The sequence below is a fragment of the Rhinolophus hipposideros genome (assembly GCF_964194185.1).
Source record: "Rhinolophus hipposideros genome assembly, chromosome: 8".
NCBI lineage: Eukaryota > Metazoa > Chordata > Mammalia > Chiroptera > Rhinolophidae > Rhinolophus > Rhinolophus hipposideros.
Window position 1 is genome coordinate 7,631,500 of NC_138054.1, and position 21,532 is coordinate 7,653,031.

Genomic DNA, 21,532 nt, shown 5'->3' on the forward strand with positions numbered 1-21,532 from the left:
TGATGATTAGTGATGTTGAGCATTTTTTCATATGTCTATTTTCCATTTGTATGTCCTCTTTGGAGAAATGTCTCTTCAGGTCCTCTGTCCATTTTTCAATTGGGTTGTTTGTCTTTTTGTTGTTGAGTTGCATGAGTTCCTTGTATATTTTGGATATTAACCCCTTATCGGAGGCACTGTTTGCAAAAATCTTCTCCCATTCAGTTGGTATTAGATCCTCTTTGAAGGTTTGATAGAATTCACTAGTGAAGCCATGTGGTCCAGGACTTTTGCTTTTGGGAAGGTTTTGGATGAGTGATTCAGTTTCGTTACTAGTAATCGGTCTGTTTAGATTTTCCAGTTCTTCATGGTACAGCCTTGGAAGGCTATATGTTTCTAAGAACCTGTCCATTTCTTCTAGGTTATTGAATTTGGTGTCATATAGTCCTTCATAGTATTCTTGGATGATCCTTTGTATTTCTGTGGTGTCCGTTATAACTTCTCCTTTTTCATTTTTGATTTGGTTAATTAGTGTCTTCTCTCTTTTTATCTTAGAGAGTCTAGCCAAGGGTTTGTCAATTTTGTTAATCTTTTCAAACAACCAGCTCTTTGTCACATTAAAGTTTTCTATTGTCTTTTTGTTGTCTATTTCATTTAGTTCTGCTATTTTTTTTGTTATTTCCTTTCTTCTTCTAACCTTGGGTTTCACTTGTTCTTCTTTTTCTAGTTCTTTAAGGTGTAACATGAGGTTATTTATTTGGGATTTTTCTTGTTTCTTGAGATAGGCCTGTAATGATATAAATTTCCCTCTTAAAACTGCTTTCGCTGCATCCCCAAAATTTTGGTAGGATGTATTTTCATTGTCATTTGTTTCTATGTATCTTTTGATGTCTCCTCTAATTTCTTCTTTGACCTGGTTTTCTTTAAAAGTATGTTGTTTAATCTCCATGTATTTGTGTTTTTTCCCTGCTTTCTTTTGGCAGTTGATATCCAATTTCAAAGCCTTGTGATCAGAAAATATGCCTGGTATGATTTCAGTCTTCTTAAATTTCCTGAGGCTGATTTTATGTCCCAATATATGGTCTATCCTTGAGAATATTCCATGTACACTAGAAAAGAATGTATAGTCTGATGTTTTAGGATGAAGTGCTCTCTATATTTCAATTATGTCCATTTCATCTAATGTGTCATTTAGGGCTGCTATTTCGTTATTTATTTTCTGTTTGGATGATCTATCCATATCTGTTAATGATGTATTTAAGTCCCCTAGTATAATTGTGTTTTGGTCAATTTCTCCTTTTAGTTCTGTTAGTAGTTTTTTGGTATATTTTGGTGCTCCCTGATTGGGGGCATAGATTTTTTATTATTATTATTATTATTTAAAAATGTTTTTATTATATACTTTACACTGACCGCTTTGGCAAAAAATTACAACGATTTCAAAATGCAATCCCTGGATTCAATAAATATCCTTTATAATTATACTCAACCATTATCTAGAAATGTATACAAACACTAAATCAGCTAACAAATAATATAAGTAAAATAAGTATATAAACTGTAAATTTCAGGGAAGAGGAACATGCATGATCAGCTAAGTCACTTTGCCACCATGTTTTTTTTAAAGAAACATGATTCACATTTGTTTCAATCGCATACACATTCACTCCTATTGTTAATTAGACTGCTGATGCTAAGAAGGTGAAACTATGATCTTTGTTACCTTAAAAGAAAATGCAGCTTAATACAAAGAAATTCAAGAAGAAAATTTCAGGACCTTGTATTAGAGGCTTTCGATACTTGAGGAGCCACTCTGGTACACACAAAAGTTCCAGAAAGGCTAAGAGTGTTTTCCGTTGAAGATATGATCAAAGAAATGGGTGAACTAGGCATTCTACAAACTAGCTAGCCATCAAGAAGTGACCAGTCAAGGATTCATGTTAGTAACTAATCATGTTTAAAAAGCCAATGTTACACGAACAAAACATTTGGAGTAACATTTATGAATGCAAGCATAATTGGTTTTTCACTTCTATAAATAATCATCTTTGAAATGCTAAAAGTGAGTCCCAACTGTGGTTCTTTTGAGAAGCTGCAGGTGCACATGGGATGGTCTATTCTGATTTACCTTCTCGAAGTGTTCTTTGGAAGCAGTCGGATTGGCTTGATGGTAGGAGAATCCGGCGTTCAGTTTGCAGGGTGGAATTCTCTGTGGACTTCCACGAACTGGAACGTCTTCACCAGGTGGAGAGTTTCCTCCACACTTCATCCACAGGGAGATCATTCACACTCAAATGCTTGATGACCCCATTGGGGTCAATTATGAAGAGGCCTCTCAGTGCAAGACCAGGACCTTCTAACAGCACACCAGTAGTCTCGGGAAATCTGTTTAGTCAAATCTGACAAGAGTGCGATGTTCATGTGGCCCAAACCACCACTCTTCCTTGCAGTGTTTATCCAGGCCAGATGGGTGAAGTGGGAATCCACGGAAACTCCAACAACATCACAGTTCACGTCATGAAATTCATTGCCTTTGTCACTAAAAGCGATAATTTCTGTACGACACACAAAGGTGAAGTCCAAAGGATAGAGGAACAACACCAAATATTTCCCCTCAAAGTCATCAAGGCTTAGTTCTTTGAACTCTCTTTTGACAATGACTGGACCCTTAACATAGGGCGCATGCTGGGTGACGGCAGGAACATGGTATGAGGAACTGGTGCTAAAGGCAGATTTTGATTGACTGGCACCAGCCCACAATACATTTGTCAAGCACATTCTTCGAGAAGCAGCAGGTCTAAGGGCTGCAGATCTAGAGATGCCCCAAGGAATGGCGCTCACATGTCGGGCAACCGAAGCATGGAGCAACCTTCCAGCTGCAGACACCATCTTCAGTCGGGGGCATAAATATTGATGACTATTACGTCTTCCTGTTGTATAGTCCCCTTTACCATTATGAAATGTCCATCTTTGTCTCTTGTTATCTTTTTAACCCTGAAGTCTGTTTCATCTGATATCATTATGGGTACACCTGATTTTCTCTGGGTACCATTTGCTTGGAGTGTCAATTTCCACTCTTTCACTTTGAGTCTATGTTTGTTCTTGCAGCTGAGATGTGTCTCTCGGAGACAGCATATGGTTGGGTTTAGTTTTTTGATTCAATCTGCTACTCTGTGCCTTTTTATTGATGAGTTGAGTCCATTTACATTTAGGGTGATTATTGATATGTGAGGATTTCCTGTTATTTTATCTTTAGTTTTCTGGTAAGGCTGTGTCTCCATTGTTTCTTTGCCTTTTTTGTTGTTGTCTATTATTTCTGTGTGGTGGTATTCTATGATGTTTCCGTCTGTTTCTTCTTTTCTTACAGTATATATTTCAGTTCTGGATTTTTTAAGTGGTTACCCTTAAGTTTATGTAAAAGAAAATTTGATAGAGTATTCCATTTTCTAAAGCATGCTTACTTTCTCCATTTCCATATTCCAGTTCAGGCCTTTACTCTCCCCCTTTTTATGTTTCAGTTGCCACAAATTGTCCTTGTTGATGGTGGTCAAATAGCCTCCTTTAGTATTTCTTGTAGTGCAGGTTGAGTATTAGAAAATTCCCTCAGCTTCTGTATGTCTGGAAAGGTCTTTGTTCCTCCTTCATCTCTAAAGGATATCTTTGCTGGATATAGTATTCTTGGCTCATAATTTCTCTCTTTCAATAGTTTGAATATTTGGTTCCAGCCCTCCTGGCTTGTAGAGTTTCTGCTGAAAAATCTGATGATAATATAATGGGCTTTCCTTTGTAGGTTACCGTCTTCTTTTCCCTGGATGCCTTGAGGATTATTTCTTTGTCATTGATTTTAGACAGCTTCAATACAATGTGCCTTGGTGAAGGCCTGTTGGGATTGAGGTAATTAGGTGTTCTATTTGCTTCTTGGATTTGAGGAACCAGTTCTTTCCACAAGTTTGGGAAGTTCTCATCAACAATTTGTTTGAATATATTCTCTATTCCCTTCTCTCTTTTTGCTCCTTCTGGTATGCCCATTATTCTTATATTGGTCTTTCTGATGGAGTCAGAAAGTTCTTGTAGAGTTCTTTCGTTTCTTTTAAGTCTCAAGTCTCTTTCTTCTTCCATCTGTGTAATTTCCAAGTTTCTATCTTTGATGTCACTGACTTTTTCCTCCATCTGGTCAATTCTACTATCTAAGCTAGTTATTTCATTCTTGATTTCTTCTATTGAGTTCTTAAACTCCAGAAAATCTATTTTGTTATTTTTTAAAATTTAAATCTCTTTTGTAAAATGCTCATGTTGTTCTTTGATTGTGTTTCTGAGTTCATTAAACTGCCTTTCTGTGTTTTCTTGCGTCTCGTTGAGTTTTTTTCAAAACTGCAATCTTGAATTCTCTGTCATTTAAGTCACATATTTCCATATGTTTAAGTTCCTTTTCTGGAGACTTTTCACTTTCTTTCTGAGCTGTCTTGTTGCCTTGGTTATTCATGGCAATTACTGACTTATTATTTCTCTTCCTAGACATCTCAGGAGTGGCTTCTGCAACAGGTTGATAGGAAGAGGTCTTTCTTTTGTTTGCCAGTACTTGTTGGTAGAATGTTTTATTTTCTCTCCGACTGCAGAGATTTTTTTCTCTCTCACACGGTAGTGCTATGTTTTCTCTGCACTATTTCAGCTTCTCACACAATGGGGGGATTCCCTGGGAGGTGGGCTTCTCCACTGTTAATAGTTTGCCTGGGTCAGAGGACCCAGTGTTGGTGTGGGTATGCAGAGAGCTTTTGAAATTCCAAAGCTCTTCTTTCACCAGATTCAGAGCCTGTACATTCCAGCAGTTCTGTTTACTCCTGCAAGGATCCACCCAGACAGGTGGGGTCAGGGGCGGGGTGAGTTGTGAGAGGTGGCCCAGAGCAACCGCCGGTCCTGCTTCCACAACTCCCTTCCCTTTGCCAGAACTAGTTGAACTGTGAATCTGTGTCTGCAGTCCACAGTTCTCAGAACAGCAAATATTCTGATCTTTTGATCTGACACTGCTACTTTATCACTTCTAGCACCGGGCACGTGGTGGCGAGGCGAGCTCTGGGAGGGTAGGGAGGGGGCGGCTAGTCTCAGTGCCTAAGGCTCCATTCTCTGCTCAGCAGTGAGGGCTTAAACCACCGTTTTCAGCCTTCCTCCCTCAGTCTTTTCTCCAAGGTTTCTGCCTTGAGCGTTGGGTTTAGCCATGTTATATGCTGCCCCCTCAGCTCTGTGGGCCATAAGCGGAGCCCTAGCAGTCCGAGTTCTTCCCTCTCCCTCTGCTGCAGTAGTTCCAGGATGCAGCGAGCTCGGAGCACTGAGCTGGGTCTGTGTCCTGTGCCTGCGCGGCTCCGTCCCCGCACTTCTCCCTTCCTTCCTCCCCCACTCACACGATTTGCTCACCTTGAGGTGAATTCAGTAATGGGCCTGTTCATCTTGACTGTCTGCTGTGCAGGGAGTCCTTTGTGGAGTTATTGTTGTTCGATTAGTTGTAAATTCCAGAAGAGCTTTACAGAGGCTCACCTCACGCTGCCATTTTGATCAAGTACACTGAATTTTTTTTTAATATACCAAATTCCAGGTTTAACAGTGGTATATGCTATACAAACATCTGTCGAATGAATGGATAGACATCTGAGCTAAAGAAGCACATGGTATAAACAAGTGGAAAAGTTGATGCATAGGGAAATTAAACAAATGGTTTGAACAGAAAATGAATAGTTTTCTAATGGAAATGTTTGAAGCCTCTTTCTTCTTTGTTGCCTAGAAAACTTTGTTTCCTGGGAAGCTAGAGACATAGTATCAGTGACTCCAGTTGCAAGGCTGTGGATTGTTTTACTCTTCAGCTATAGATGATAGAGCCTCAAAAGATTAAAAAAAAATCTTTAGGCTGAGATTCAAACCAACAGAAATTAGATTGACCTAAATCAATGTCCAAAGAAATGGTTTTCCCTCTGGACAAATGCTGAAATGAGAACCTAGTTGATTTAAAGGACAAACTGCCCTTCAGTTCAAAGAATCAAGAAAGTTTTCATCTATACACAAATCTTTACAAAATAAGCTCCTCACTCCAACTTCCTTAAATAGAAAGACTTCTGTTTATAACCACACAGCATCTGTTAGCAACCAGGATGGTTTTGTGGCTCTGAGTTAGGACACAGAGCTCAAAATCTGGGACCTATTGAGCTAGTCATATTGCTTCTACCATGGGTGCTTTGAAGTTTATTTCTGAGTGTAAAGAAGACATTCCTATCTTTTGACTTATAGGAAAGTCAAAAGTTACTAAAAAGTGTATGTCCCTTAGTCATATGTTTATTCACACTCTATTAAAGACCCAGAGAACAGAGGCCTGTTGTGTCAGAACAGGTGAAGACACAACTCTGCCCATGTCCTGAAGTTGCAGTCAGACACAGGTGACCAGGAGCAGACTGGCAGGTCCTAGGACCCCCAGCTATGACAGTTTCCCAAGTGGACTCTCAGGCAACTCTGCTTAAGATATTACACCAGCGCTTCAGGGTACCAGTGGGGAACAGATCTGGGCCTGCCTTCATGGACAAGCAGTGTGGCTGTCCCATTGCAAGGAAAGGGCTAATCCCATCAGGTGAAGGCTGATTAGAGATACAGTTCACTGGCATGGACATTTGACAAGCTTGCATTCATTCATTCAACAAAATTTTTGGAGGGCCTTTATGTGCTAGGCGTTGACTCAAGTGTTAAAGACATCAAGCTCGTTCCTAGTCTCCTGAGAGAGACAGATACATAAACCGACAATTACAATATGTGCATACTGGATGGTGGTAGGTACATAACCCAAGCTGGAAGGAGATTGATTAAAAAATATTTCAGAGAAGAAGATGGTTAAACTGTGTCCTGAAATTCCATGCTCCTCTGGGGCAGAGACCTGGGAACCCCAGAAACAGAAGAAAAGTAAAGTTGCACTACCTACATATGCATGGAGTATGAAAGAAGCCGTTTTTTTAGGATTGCTAAGGGTACAGTCGCTCCACCCTTTGGGCCTCTGGAACCACAGGACCCACTGGTTGCATGCAGATAATAGGGTTTATGGTACAGAATTCGATCTTTGCTTTCATGTCCCCAGAGAGATGGGACAAGTACCCATAATGCCAGGCCCCTTGGCAGCATTTGCAGAAACCGCAGCCCATTACTAGAAAAACAATATCATCAAGACTTGTAAACTGTGGAAACCACAGTTTAACCTGGTGATTTGGGGTACATGCTTTATTGCTCACCCGGTAGCAGTGCCCCCAGTATTACTTCTCAGTCTACGCTTTCCACTTACTGGATAAAAAGAGTTTGGATTATAAATTCTGTAGCTTGGCTGATTGTTGGGTTTTAGATGAAGGAGTGAGGAGCTTCAGATTTTAGAACTGGCATTCGATGTACATTCAATTTTAAGAGAAGTACTTCATTCATCTGGTTAAATGAGCTGTGCCAGTTGCATATATTTTATAACTAAACTAAAACAGGCCAAAATTGGCAAGATTTTAGAGTTTACTGAAAAAAACACTAAACTAAATATTTTCAAATTATAAAAGTGGGTAAAAGCAAAGATCTGCCCTGGGTTCGAGGGGTTTATAAATGTAGGATTCTATGGGAAGTGGTGAAGAAGTTAATTATTCAGCTCAATTCCTTCTAAATATGTTGTCTTATGAAGCCAATGGTGATGGTGCACCTTGAATTATTATAAAAAGAATGCATTCTGAAAGGATACGTTCCCTCTGAAACCACAGGGGGGACCTGCCTTTGCGCACTGGTAGATTAATACTGTAGGCCTCGAGAGGAATTCAAGTCCTCTGAAAGGGCTGGGCAGAACCAAGAGCCTATTTGAACGTGGTTTTTCTGTTTTTTTCCCCCCATAGCCCAGGAATACCCCAGATTAATTTTAGAGTCCACTCCAATTCATGAACTCAGAACCCAAACCAAAATTGAACCTCCATTTGCCAATTATAAAAATACTTTTCTTTAAAATTTTCAGAGGTCTTCTTGAACAATAATTTTCTTATGAAATATGGTACTTAGAAAGTAACATCTTTATGACTTTGGTTCCAATAAGCAGAAGCCCCCAAATTATATTTCCCCTCAGCCATAAAAAAGATTGAAATCTTACCATTTCCAACAACATGAATGGACCTAAAGGGTATTATTATAGTAAGTGAAATAAGTCAGAGAAAGACAAATACCAAAGGAACTTCACTTATATGTAGAATCTAAAAAACAAAATAAACTAAGAAACAAACTCAGGTACAGAGAACAAAGTGTTGATAGACAGATAACAGGGGATTTGGGGAGTTGGGTGAAAAAAGTGAAAGGATTAAGAAGTATAAATGACCAGTTATGAAAACAGTCACAGGGATATAACGTACAGCATAGGGAATCTAGTCAATAAAATTGTAATAACTATGTATGGTGTCAGATGGGTACTAGATTTATCAGGGTGATCATTTCGTAAGGTATATAAATGTTTAATCACTATGTTGTACACCTGAAAGTAATATAATATTGTACCTCAACTGTAATTTAAAAATAAGTTTAAAAAATAAATAAATTTTAAAAAGGAAGAACTGGAGGCAAAAATTAACTGGGGAAGTCAAATCCACATTGTATTAAACATAATATTCAAAACATGATTCTTGGAATCCAAAATGCCTGCATTATTTGCCCTTCCTCATCATGAATCCTGCAAAGAAGACAGATGGAAAAGCCTCCTGGGTGTCAGGGACATCCATTTTAAGGGGATTTAGAAAGCCCTGATGTCCAAATCTGCCGACACGCTTCACATCATCTCAGAAGACAGAGGCAGAGCCACCGACAAACAACATAACACCTAACTCTCCGCTCTTGTTTCTGCAGAGTCTGCAATGCTGGGTTGGGATATTTCCTAGGACTTAATCACTGTTACAAGATTCTCTGATGAAGAAATGTGCTGTGGGGGAATCCCACCTTTGCACAGTGAAAAACAAAATAAAGGATTTTATGTTTAAAATACTTGTTTCTGTATGTTTTTTAATGTCAAAGGAAGAAAACATCAATTGTCCAGGGAAACGAACTGAAAGCAGCAGTTTCACAGCTTCCAGGAAGCCAAGCTATCTGCAACAGACAAGTCCATTTTTTTTTCTCCAGCAAAGCAATTACTGTCCTTCTCTCGTTGTCAGGTGCTTTTGTCACATCTGACACACCAGTTAGATGACAGAGAATGAGCAAAACAATGAGCCCTTAGCACAGGGGCTCCCTACGGCTGCTGGCACCAGGGTGCACGGGATAAACACTCCACTTTGGCATTAGAAAATTAATCTTTCAAACAAAAGTATTTTGTCACAGTTCCACTCCTAGAAATGGCAGAGAAAAGAGGGAAAGAACTCTGAGGCCTATTTCCTCATGAACGTACTGAAGAAAGATAGTCAATAGAAAGATATTTCTGAGGTCCTTGTTCATGGGTGCCCTCCAAGACAAGTGGCCAGGCAGAACAGCTTTGGGATGTGAGAAACTGGTTTTGTTTGGTGCCTTCGTGACACGTCTTTTCTGCCTGGGATGATTATGACCTGCAGCCATATTGGAGACAGAATAAAGGCACGAGCCGGGGAAGCTACCTAGCATAGCAATGGAGGTAAGTAGGAGGCATTCAGATGGAAATCACTTTCGGAAAATATCTGAAGGCCACCACAACCATCTTTCTAGAATAAACTGTTTTCCTTTAAATGGCCTGGTGGAGTGAAATTGAAAGTTTCCCAGTCTGGTGTCAGGGAAATTCTACCCAAGTTGCTTAGACTCAGACCCTCAAAGAACAAGGTACGCTACCACAAGGTACTCTCCCACAAGACTGCTGGTCACTGAAAGTCTGGGCCGCCTACAGCTCCCTGTAATCAGGAAAAGGTATGCTGTGATAGATATGTCCAAAAAAGGACTTGTAAACTAGAATATATTTTTAAACTCCTACAAATCAGTAAGAAAAAGATGATCAGGTTTAAAAATACGAGCAAAAGACTTAAAACAGCATATCACAAAACAAGATACCCAAATGACCAGGAGGCATGTGAAAAGTTAGTCAATGTCATTACTCATGACACAAATGTAAATTAAAACCATAATTGAAATCCTAGAAAATACCCACCTCGTGTACACACACACAAACACATGTACACACGTACACACGTACACACACACACACACACACACACAATCGTAAATAACCAAGATTAAAAAGACAGAAAACACCAGATTTTGGCAAGAATGTGAAACACTTGAGACCCTTCTGCACTGCTGCTGGGAGTGGAAAATGATACAATCACTCTGGAAAACTGTTGGCAGTTTTATTTAAAGACATATACATGCAGAACTCTGACCCAGCAATTTCACTGATAGGTATAAACCCAATAGAGGTGAGTGTTTATGTCCAACAAAAGACATGTACAAGACAGTTCATAGCAGCGTTAATCATTATAGCCCCACACCGGAAATGATCCGCATGACTGTCAATGATAGAAAGAATCAATTGTGGTATAATCAGACAATGGAGGACGACAGCGTAATGAAGAAAGAACCATTACAGAATGAAACAGTGAACAATACATTGGATGAATGAAGCCAGACAAAAGTAGTCCATTACATGTGTGATTCAATTTATATTAAGCTAAGAAACAGCCCACACCAATCTATGGTGACAGAGGTCAGAATAGTTACATTTTGATGAGAGATACTGGCAGTGAGGGCATGGGAAGGAGCCTTCTGAGATGCTGAAAAAGTTCTGTGTCTTGATCTCAGTGGTGGTTTCAACAAACGTATACATGCGTGAAAACTCATTGAGCTGCATACTTAAGATAAACGCCCTTCTCTGGATGTAAGTTGTGCCCTGATCAGAAAGTTAAAAAGTACTGCCATACTGTTTTTTCCTTCTTCATGTCCTCTTCAGCTCTCCAGCCTTGCATCTACCATGTTATGTAGAAATCATTTGCTTTATCTAGTGTTTGTAAGTTTCTCACAGACAGGAGTGCCATGTCTTGGTCATCTATATTTCTCTGTTACCTAGCACAGTGCTTGCTATGAAAAAGTTACTCAATGAATATACATTAAACTATTCTAAAACACTCCAATCTAATGTCATTTAGACTCTCAAGCATTCATAGTGACTCCTACCCTATACCTTACATGTTAGACCTGTAAATAAAGAATGGAAGCCAACCTGGCTAATTCTTTCTACTTGTCAAGGTTTCAGGTGAAGAAAATATGTCGAATTCTCCCACATGTTGTGGTACAGAGGTTCTCAAGATTGAGGAGCATAACACTCAAGTGCAAAACTTACTAAATGTGCAGGTCACTGACCCTACACCCAAAGGTTCTAGTTCACTAGGTCTAGGAAGGAGCTTAGTTTGCACTCCAGAAACTTCCAATGGTCCACACTGCAGGAAACGCAGGCTTAGATACAGGAAACTTCTAGTTTTGTCAAGATTATAGGACACTGAATCCTAACTGAATATAGGCAGGCGGCCCTAACATGTCCCCCCATCTAAAAGGAGACCACCACAATTATAGATTGTGCCCCCAAATACAGGATATCTGGTGAGTCTTTCAGAAGAGGAATTTTCTGAAAACACCTGGATGAAGTGGTCCCCTGTGATCCATTAGATTCCACTTTTCTTTGGAGACTAGTAGGCATATAACTTTTTAAAGTTATCTAAGAACACAGCCATTATGGCTGAGAGTCCCCTTCTGAGGTAATGTGTTACTAGGCATTGGGAAAATAAGGACACTCTGTGAGGTTCAGTGACAGATTTCTCTTTTAAAAAGTGATATTCAGGGAAATGTTTGCCAATTTCTCTCTACATAGAGATCGTAAGGTCATAACACAGACTGACAAGGAACTGAAAACTCTAAATCAAGACTGGCACATTGTCCCCAGTTTACATCAGTAAGTTGAGAATGAATTGCCAGACACAAGTTTTTTCTTATGATGAATTATTTTATCAGTTAAATGGTGTTTTGGGAAAAAAATATATAAGAACAAGGGAGATCTATCAGTGTAACAGTTAAGAATCTCTCCTTTAAACATGGGCTGCATATATATATGTATATATGTGTATATGCATATGTGTGTGTGTGTGTGTGTGTGTGAGAGAGAGAGAGAGAGAGAGAGAGAGAGAGAGAGAGAGAGAGAGAGAGAGAGAGCATTACCAAATCCTGCAAGCAGTGGATTATAACTTGACCATAAGTACAACTCCCTAAAGAAACTATTCAGAGTTTAGGGCCTCTTGCAATATATCTGGGTTGCAAAGCAAAACCAACCAACCAACAAACAAACAAACAAACAATAAATAAATGGCAAACCACTTGCAAACACAAGGAATGTATGTCACGTACGAGTATGTGGTCATCCAGGAAAATTTAGTTCAGCTACTCTGAGTGGAATATAACAAATTGCTTTTTAGTTTTGCTTTGTCATCTATTTTTTTCCTTAATGCCGACAAGGAAAATGTTCTTGAGAAACAGTCGTTAATAGATAGTGACAAGTGGTTGCCTATGGTCTAAGAAAAAGCCATCAATTACTGCCTTTGCCGCTCTTTTAAATTCCAAAGGCAAAGAAAGTTCCATCATGCTGTACTGGCTTCATGGTTATTGAATGAAGAGGAAGAATTTTTGGATAAAACAGTCTTTTTTTTCTTTTTGAATGAACTTATAAATACTGTCTACACAGACACTATAAAATTTCAGGGAATCTTTGAGCTTCAACTTGGCTCCCTATATCCCTTTGGACAATGGTAGAAAAGACAGAACTGGGATCAAATATGAATTTTCCCAGTAAGTCAGTAATGCTAGTCTCCTAGGAGATCCTGGCCTAGGTGTTCGGACTCCTTAACCTCTTCAAGTTTTCCTCCCGGCACTGAGGGCCTTCCAAAAATGCTTTCTGGTCTCCAGACTCTGATTTCCTGCAGATAAGAGAGAACTTATGAGTTACAAAGAGCTCTTTGGAGAGAAAGATCTGGAATTCTAGGAAGTGAAATATAGAAATAAGAGTTTATCTTCTATGTCTTCAACCTTCCAAATTCTTTTCTCCCTCCCTCCCATCACCACTCCATCTGCCATCATCCCCCATGACTTCAAGCATAGCCTCCAATCTCTATTCATACCTGCCTCTGGATCATTTGGTAGTCCAAAGATATAAATAACCGGTAACAGCATCCAATACTGCCCCTCATAGAGAATTTTCATTTTGATAGGGGTAAATCAAAGGAGTGTTCTATCTTTAGAATTTAAGGAGAGAGGAAAGGACCAAAGGCAGAAGGGAGAAGTCTTGAGAGAGAAAGAGTGAAAGGCTGGAGGGAAGCCACGGAGATGGAGGAGTATAAATGAGCATCTACATGCAGTTATAAGCTGACTCATGTTCTGGAACAAACGACACTTCTTCACGCAAGGATGTGCTTGCAGGCAACTCCTCAGAGAGACCCAGCACCCTGTCTAAAGGAGTACATGTCCATATACAGAGGGCGCCAAAAAAATGCATACGTATTTTAAGAAAGGAAAAAACTGTATTAAAATTGTAATACTCAATATATACTGATAACAAAAGATGAATACAAGTCATGTGTATACATTTTTTTGGCACCGCCGGTAGTCACAGCCTTTATTCTCCACCCTCGGAACTGCATTTTCTCCTTCGTGGTATTTATCACTACCTGAAATTACGGTAGTCTCCCCTTGTCCATGGAGGATACATACCAAGACCCCCGTGGATGTCTGAAAACATGGATAGTGCCAAACCCTATAAATACTGATTCTCCTGTACATACCTATGATAAAGTTTAATTTATAAATTTGGCATCGTAAGAGATTAACAATAACTAATAAGAGACAATTATAACAATATACAGTTGGCCCTTGAATTGTATATTGCATCGACCCCCATGAAGTCAAAAATTTGCGTATAATACTTTGACTCCCCCAAAACTTACCTACTCACAGCCTACGGTTGACTGAAGCCTTACTGATAACATATTTTGTATGGTATATGTATTATACACTGTATTTTTACAATAAAGTAAGCTAGATAAAAAGTGTTATTCAGAAAATAAGGAAGAAAAAATGTATTTATGGTAGTTATTTTTAAAAATCTGGGTATAGCTTTCTTTTCCTGTGGGAGCCACCAGGTTGAGAAGTGTCTCCTCTCCCCACGGTGGGTGCGCTTGTCCAGTGACATTGGTGCATTCCAAAAAGAGGGAATCATTTGGCCAAAACGTCACTTTGCCTGTTGTATTTACAGTTCCCATTCGACCAGATATTGTGAAGTTGTTTGCACCAACTTGCACAGAAACAACAGACAGCCCTGTGCTGTTAGTGAATTGGCAGGTCATCAAACCAGTGCTGAGCAGTGGGTCCTGGGAGAGCTGTGGCTCAAATTCCCAGCATTCAAGGCAGTGGGACTCATCACTCTGGCCAGGTGCTTTCGCAATATGTGTCATGGCGCTACATGCACCAACCAAAACCTGGCGTTGTTGGCACCACAGAGTGAACACAACACAGAAGCAATATGCCATCTGCTCTGCCCTGGCGGCCTTGACACGGCCTTACCAGCATTGGGCATGTCTAAAGGTCATCGTATTGAGGAAGTTCCTGAACTTCCTTGGGTGGTTGAAGGTCACAAGAAGACCAGTGAGGCTGTTTTGTTTCTTAAGAAACTTAAGGCCTGGAATAATATAAAAAAGTTCTATACCTCTTAGCGAATGAGAGCTGGCAAGGACAAAATGGGAAACTGTCATCATATGCAGTGCAGGGGACTTTGCATCATCTATAAGGAGGACAATGGCATCATCAAAGCCTTCACAAACATCCCTAGAATTACTCTGCTTAATGTAAGCAAACTGAGCATTTTGAAACTTGCTCCTGGTGGGCATTTGGGCCGTTTCTGCACTTGGACTGAAAGTGTTTTCCGCAAGTTGGATGATCTGTGTGGCACTCGGCGTACATCTGCCTCCCTCAAGAGTAACGACAACCTTCCCACACACTAGATGCTCAATACATACTTTAGCAGAATCTTGAAAAGCCCAGAGATCTAAAGAGCTCTCTGAGCTCCACCCGAGAAGATTCACCACAGAGTCCTAAAGAAGAATCCACTGGAAAACCCGAGAATCATTTGGGTTGACGCTAAACCCACATGCAGAGACCATGCGCCAGAACACCATTTTTCACCAGGCCGAGAATCACCAGCTCCAGTGGATAAAGCCACAGCAGCGCTAGAAGCCAAATCAGATGAGCGGGGGGTTCCAGGCAAGAAGCCAGCGACAGGGAAGAAAGGAAAAATAGGATGTTGGAGTTACGAAGCAGAAGCAGCCTTTGGTGGGGAAAAAGGCTGCAGCTACTAGGACACCAGCAGCTGAGAAGAAGCCCACAGAAAAGAAACCTGCAACATAAACTGAAATTTGTTCTGTAAAGGTCAAATCACTTTGGACAACTAATTTTGAATAAAAGGCTGATCAAAGAAGTGAGAAACATGAAAAAAAAAAATCCGAGTATAAGAGGAGCTGTGCATTTCAAACTGGTGTTGTTTAAGGGTCAACTATAATAAAAGTTATGTGAATGTGGTCTCTTTCTCTATGTGATAACCAACTTGATAACCAAGAAGACTACTAAGCGACCACCAGGCGGGCAGTGTATACAGCATGGAGAAGCTGGACAATGGGATGATTTATGACCTGACCCCGGAGGATCAGAGCAGGAAGATAGGAGATTTCATCAGGCTACTCAGAACAGAGCTCAATTAAAACCTTATAAATTGTTTATTTCTGGAATTTTCCATTTAACTGCAACTGCAGAAAGCAATACTGTAAATAAGGGGACCTACCGTTTATTATATATTTATTTATTCCCTTGTTTATTATCTGTCTCCTTCACTCTCTGAGTTAGGGCCCTCGTCTTGTTCACTGCTGACTACCCAGTGACTAGAAGAGTACCTGGCACATACTAAGTGTTCAATAAGTACTAGTTGGGCTAATGAGTGAATGATGAACTAGCTGAATGGGTGACATCAGGCTTCTGTAAGCCACCGTGCCTCTATGCTGGTACCCAAGGCAGCACCTACCCGTGGCTCAGCGCCCAACAGCCAGGATAAACAATGGACATGGCTCACCTGGGACTGAGGTGGTTCTTGGGATGCAGGACTTAAATTGCTAAAGCTGAGAAAGTCTGGGGCAAACCAGGACAAGCTGGTTACTGCACCTAGAAACTCCTAAAAGTCTTCTATAGCTTGAGTGAAAGGAGAGGGAAGACATTTTATTATTCTTTCAAGGTCATCTCTGGTTGGCTTGTTCCCTGACTGAAGGCCACTATCCTTCTCAAGGAGGTCTCCTCTACCCAACTGTTCCCCTGTGTTCAGCAGTCACTTCTACTCTTCAGCCGCGGGGCCTTGGGAGGGTAGCATTCTAATGCTCCTCATTTTGAATATCTGTACCATCCTCTGTCATTCTTCTCCACTCTCCCACACCATAACAGTTCTTTTATAAATAAACCCTCCCTGAATTATGCAAAGTTGAGGGAGTCACTGTTTCTCATTTGGACTCAGACATGAGGGGGAAAAGAAGAATACAGAAATAAGTATTAGGAGACATCACTGGCATGCAAAGGTACTTCACCTCTCTAGGCCTCAGTTCCCATCTATGAATCTGTGGCCACCTGGCAGGGTTATTATAAGAAGTGATTAAGAAAATCTCCTTAATGCTGCTTGTCAGCATATCAAAAGCACTCAGCACTCATTTTTATGGTTGTTCTTCTTCCTTAACTCTTCTTCATAACAGGAATATACAAGAGGAGGGATCAGGCTTGCAGTCCATCTGAGAAAGATGCAGAATTTCATCTCTCCAAATGGCATGAGGTAATAGGCAGAAATACTCTAGATTTAAAAATTCAAACATGCACTAATTGCTATTTTCATAATATTGTTATGTTAGAGCTTTGAATAAAGCTCTTAATGATCTATCTATTTTGATATTTAGCGGTAAGTCTGGTGTCTGTTTTAGGGGAGGTTAGACTGTGAGAAATGGTGGTTATTTTGCAGATTTGCAGGAAAGCCCCTTACCTGAGGGATACAGCCACCTCCTGTCCAGACCAGACTGCTGAAATATATACAAGAAGTCAATAGGCCACAAAACGGAAACAAGAAAAACATTCTCCTTTTCCAATTTAATGGTGTGGTGACCTGGCTGCAGACCTTAAATGAAAATGGGCCATTGATAATGTCTCTGGGGGGTGCCTAACCTTGGAGGCTAAACATTAAGAGCAGAAAAAATTTCTTTCTTCATTAAAAGAAAACAGTTTCATTTAGATTTATCGTACCAAGTAAAGTGCAAGCAAGAAGATGAAAATTCCATCATGAAATAAGACAGTTTAGGAAAGACAGAGGGGTGGACAGAGCACTCATCTTATTCCAAAGTGAAGGAAGAGAGAGAGAGAGAGAGAGAGAGAGAGAGAGAGAGAGAGAGAGAGAGAGAGAGAGAGAGAGAGAGAGAGAGGAAGAAGGAGGAGGAGAAAATGCTTTGCACATAAATTTCTAAGAAAATTGGGAACAAAGGAGTATTTGGGGAAATAATGAACATTAAAGTTCATAGCAGCAGAATCCAAATTAAATCATGTGGCAGTATGATCAATAGTGTCCCCCCTCCCTAAATGCGTGTCCACTCAGAACCTCAGAATGTGTCCTTATTTGGAAATTGGGTCTTTGCAGATGTAATTAGTTAAAGGTCTCAAGAAAAAAATCTTCCTGGATTTACGGTGGGCCCAATATCTTACAACTGGCCTCCTTACAAGAGAAAGGGAGAGGGAGATTTGGACCCAGAGAAACAAAGGCATGCACGGAGACATGACCATACGATGGTAGAGCCGAAGACTGGAGCGTTGCTTCCACAAGACAGGCAGCAGCAAGAAGCTGAAAGCGGCAAGGAAGGTTTCTCCCCTAGAACCACCAGAGGGAGCATGGTTCTGCCAACACCTTGGTCTAGGGTTTTATGGCCTCCAGAATTGTGACAGAATAAATTTCTGTTGTTTTAAACCACCCAGTTTGTAGTTCTATGTCCCAGCAGTCCTGGGAAACTAAAACACATGTCAAAGTTCTGTACATATTTTATGTAGCAAGAGCGCAATAAATACGGTTGCCTAAGAAATCATCCAAAGAAATCTGCTGCACTACAAAGTCGTGGAGGTACCACCACACTTAGATTGTGGTCTGCTCCGAGCGTGAAGGCAGGCACTTTATGCTTCCTGTTTTAAATTTTTTGCAACCAGTGCACTTCATGTAGGATGAGCATGGAGTTCAGAATACAGAACAATCAGACTGAGATTGACATACCTGCTAATCAAACCTGGCACTCTATTTCCAAACTGCTCATTCCAGCAGAAGTCTCTAAGTAATTACACCCAAAGGGAGACTGGTACCCAACACGGCAGGGATGTGTATACTATCCTCATATATTTCAAGCAGGGTCCTATTAGGACTATATGATGCTTTATCTTTGCAATGGTATTGGCACAATCCCAGGCCTCGGCTCTTCCTCCCATCTAGAGTGGATTCCCAGCATAAGACCCTTTAGCTGTCCAAGTGAAGGAGTGCTGCCTGCATAAGGAGCACAGACTGAGAACAAGGCAACTCCACTTCCAAAGGGGTTGGAGGAGGGCAGGGAAGAAGCGGAAACAGATAAACACTTGTCCTAAAAGACCCACAGTAAACCCTAATCTGGACTTTATCAGTTAGCTTTGCTCTGCTACATAGTACGCTGACCAAGAATGGCTGGGAATATTTTTAATCCTCTCTCCAATGTCCCATGTGATGATTCTCTTCATTTCACTGCTCTCCGCTTTACTTGCTGGTGAAGCTGTGGACTCCCAGTCCAGCTTGCTATTGCTTTTTATGTTCTTAAGTCATACTAGCTGTTTCATAACTCTACAATTCTGATTTGATCCCAGTAGGCCACACTCGTAGTTGATTATTGTGCTCTCATTCTCCATTTGCCTCCCCCCATCATTCTCTGCCTTTGGGCTGGGCCCCAAGGTGTTGACCTCAATGGGCTGCATCAGCTAGGCCCCCGTCCTAGTTTCTGGATAGGTAGGGGAAGTACTGACAGGAGACATGAGGGTTAGAGGAGAGAGAGGCCAGATCAGGGTATTTACCTCCTCCCACCCCCCACCAAGCCTCTGTTGGGGCTGTGTCTTTGTGTGTCTCCGGCCACATCTCCTGCTTGAGCTCCTTTTGCAAGGCTACAGCTCTGCCAGTCCTTCAGGCCTGGGGCTGAAAACTGCTGCTGCTGCTGCAAGTCCCTGAACACTAGCCTCCCCCTCATGATTCCCTCAGCTCTATTCCCACATCTATAAACAGTGCCTCCATTAAACTCATTTTCATTTAAATCCCTGATACAGGATATCAACCATGATTTGCACATCTAATACTTTGCCTGTGTAGAAGCATTAAACACACACACTCACTCTCACACAGACAGACAGACACACACACACACACACACACACACACACATAGCTTCTCTATGTTATATGAGGAGTATGGCTTCAGAATCAGGCACCCCTAAATAAACAGTCATGCCATTGGATTGCTCTGTTTATTTGGGTTATTTAGTCTCTGTGAATCGCAGCTAATTTAGCTATGAAATAAAATCGTAATATATACAGGGTTATGATGAAGCTGAAATAAACAAACAGAGCATATTTCTTGTGTCCCTTTCCCGCATCCCCTAATCCAACTTCAAACAAATATCCCAGACCCTGCCTACCCTCTATGTTGTCTGACTTCTGAGCTGACATTCTCTGGTTGTTGGACCTGTTTCCATGTGCTATCATGGGTATGCCACTTGCTAACCAGTCTATTTTAGATGAATATTTGGGTGGCTTTGCCCATGTGTCAAAGCACTTTCCCAAAAACATTTATTCAAGCCTCACCACTTCTACATCAAATGGTACAAATATGTTATTTTCAGAGGACACTCTTCAGGCAGAGAGATAAGTGGAATGACCTGTGCACGTTCACCCAAAATTCCATGGCAGGTCTCTCGTTTGCTGCTCTGGGGCTCTGTTCCCACCCTGGTACCTCTATTCTCCTGGAGGAAATCCTACCCACCACATGGTTGCTGGCTTTCTCTTCTGGGTATGATATATGTCTGAGGAGATGATGACAATGACAGTTTTTTTGTTTGTTTGTTTTGGGTTTTTTTGTCACCAATCACAGGGCGGTAGGGAAGATTGTTAAAGAAATCATGCAGGAAGTCCCTGTGGGCAGAAAGTCAGCCCCCATGCCTTGTATGCAATGACTTGGGTGGAAACAGTTTCACTTCTCAAAGTAATGAACTGGCAGCTGGACATCCAGCTGCTGGGCGTTTTCATCCTGATTGAAAACCCTACGTGACATGGCTGTGAACTATCAACCATGGAAACTAGTGTTGAGTAAGACCTTGTTCTGACCTCGGTCCTCAAGGATCTTGTCTTCAATAACAGAATATGGTTAGAATAAGGAACGTCTACAATGAATACAAACTTATTTTATTTTATTTTATTTTATTTTTCAATGTAAAGATCTTTTATTTTTCAATTATAGTTGACATTAAATATTGTTTTATATTAGTTTCAAGTGTACAGCATAGTGGTTAGACATTTATATAATTTATTTATTTATTTTAATTTTTATTTATTTATTTATTAATTAATTGGGGGTGACAAGTGTTAGTGAAAGAAATTACGAATAGAATTACCATATGTCCCAGCAATTCCTCTCCTGGGTATCTACCCAAAATATTTGAAAACATTTATACATAAAGACACGTGTGCTCCGATGTTCATTGCAGCTTTGTTTACGGTGGTCAAGACATGAAAACAGCCAAAATGTCCTTCTATAAATACAAACTTATTTTAGAAGCAAGGGGAAAGTTGCTTGTGTCCCCAAATTTCTGAAAAAAAGAGAAATTCACAAATATGAACAAAGGCAAAATAGAAGGCAGAAACAGTCTTAGGGAGACTTGCTACTGGAGACTTCACTTTTAAGATCAATTTCAGCAAAACAAAAAGAAAAAGAAACATTAATATCACTTTTATAAGCTATATATGAGGTGTGACAATGAAGTTTGCAAACTCATCCTGGGAAAAGTGCTACACACCTCATTGCTGAATATCACTATGGTCACCTTCGAAGTACTCCCCTTGGGAAGCTATGCACTGACGCCAGTGCCTTGTCCACCCTTCAAAGCAATTTTGGAACTCTTTTTCTGGAATGGCCATCAGAGCTGTTGTCGTATTACCCTTGATGTCCTGAGTGTCATCAAAATGTCTTCCTTTCGATATTTCCTTTATATTTGGGTAAAGAAAGAAGTCATTGGGGGCCAGATCAGGTGAGTAGGGAGGGTGTTCCAATACAGTGATTTGTTTACTGGCTAAAAACTCCCTCACAGACAGTGCTGTGTGAGCTGGTGCATTGTCGTGATGCAAGAGCCATGAATTGTTGGCGAAAAGTTCAGGTCATCTAACTTTTTCTTGCAGCCTTTTCAGCACTTCCAAA

At 40.6% G+C, this 21,532-nt stretch overlaps 2 pseudogenes across 2 annotated transcripts; one reads left to right on the top strand and one right to left on the bottom strand.

The window, feature by feature from the left end:
- Nucleotides 1–2,035: 2,035 nt before the first annotated feature.
- Nucleotides 2,036–2,868, bottom strand: LOC308500951 (thioredoxin-dependent peroxide reductase, mitochondrial-like; annotated as a pseudogene). Its single transcript has one exon. The product of its transcript is annotated as a thioredoxin-dependent peroxide reductase, mitochondrial-like (transcript).
- Nucleotides 2,869–10,459: 7,591 nt separating this feature from the next.
- Nucleotides 10,460–15,402, top strand: LOC308500952 (large ribosomal subunit protein uL4-like; annotated as a pseudogene). The gene is made up of 2 exons: nucleotides 10,460–10,528; nucleotides 14,209–15,402. The product of its transcript is annotated as a large ribosomal subunit protein uL4-like (transcript).
- The last annotated feature ends 6,130 nt before the right edge of the window (nucleotides 15,403–21,532 follow it).